We start from the raw sequence: 1,511 nt of genomic DNA on the forward strand, positions 1-1,511 counted from the left end.
CAGATGCTGGAGCGTGCACCCCTCCTCAGGAATTCTGCCTACTTCATTCCTCACTGCAGATGCTGGGGCCTTGGGACTGTTTCCCCCATAACCTCACACACTTTGAGAACTGCTCTTGAACCATTTATAACTTGCTCTGAGGCTGAGTATTCCGTACCTTTTCATTCCTTCCCTCTCACATAAGTGTAACCCTTGTGACATACTGGGTAGGGCGCTCAGTTCCAAGCAGAGTTTGTGAGGCCTACAGGTCACAAGCTCCTTGCTAGATGCCAAGTGAGAGGTGGTATCATTTGCCTTCATGGCACAGTGAGCTGGAGAAAGTTCTTCCATTTGTTTCCCCAGGCTAAGCACAAAAAACGTAGTTTCTCTTCACGGACAAAGGCCTCTGTGCGTCTTTTGAAGTGGAGATCATAGAAGCATTGGAAAGCGTCTGGGTCAAGCCCTCTCCAGAACTGATTGGAGAGCACACAACCCACACTCTGGCTCTGTGACCCTTCGATGACCTTCCCTGGCTTGTGACAGCTTGTTCCAGTCTCACGGACTGTGCACATACCCCTGATGGTATCAAAGTATCCTTCTTAGTTCCTCTGCTCTTGGCAAACACTGAAACCACTCCAACTAGTGCTGTCCATTTTCAGCAAAGCCTTGAATCTCCTGAGGTCACCCCTCACTTCCTCCCTTTCTGGGACATTCCAGATGAAGGAACAGGAAAAGGTGAGGAGCATGGTTGTCACACAAAAGACCCACAAGAGGGTCTGCAGCAGTTTTCTGCGTGATCTGCTCTCGATGAATATCATGGGAAGTCTTCACCCACAGTTCCTCCCTGCATGCTCATATTTCAGGCCTCCATTGAAAAGCCAGCAACTCTGGGCAGCCTACTTTGGAACAGGTCCTGTGCCCTCTTGTTCCTGCATATTTAAAATCTTTTTTTTTTTATAGCCAGACTCTCTACAATCAAACCATAATTCTCTTGAAGGATGAAGTCATGATTTCTTTGTCTTTGTACTGCTACACTGTGGTTGATCTGTGATACATTGTATAGAGCGCCTCAGAGTGCAAAGCTGGGGAGCAGACAGACACCTGCCCGTTCAGAGGAGGATTAGGTCATGAGGCTGAAATGCCTGGGCAGCTGTTCTGGAAGGATCTGAGTGTGTTGGTAAAGACTGGCGGTGGGCGGGGAAAAACACTCTACACTGTGGCAATAGTGAAAAGTCACTCAAAAGAGCGGTCAACAGACAAATTCAGCTGCAACAGCAAGATTAACACCGATGCAATATTGTTCTGAATTTATTGTTGTTCTAATTTGTCAGTTGGCCCAACAAGGGTATATTATGGTATATTTCCCCTCTAAGTCAGGGTCAGTGTCTCTTTAACCTGGACTATTTCCATAGTCTTTCAGTAAAGAAGGTTTTGTTTGTTTGTTTAAGACTTATTTTTATTTCATGTGTCTAGGTGTTTGGGCTGCATGTCCGGCAGTGCTCACAGAAGACGGTGTTGGATCCCCTGGAACC

The sequence above is a fragment of the Alexandromys fortis genome, unplaced genomic scaffold (genome assembly GCF_014885135.2).
Source record: "Alexandromys fortis isolate MF-2015 unplaced genomic scaffold, M_Fortis_MF-2015_v1.1 scaffold_285, whole genome shotgun sequence".
Classification (NCBI taxonomy): Eukaryota; Metazoa; Chordata; class Mammalia; order Rodentia; family Cricetidae; genus Alexandromys; species Alexandromys fortis.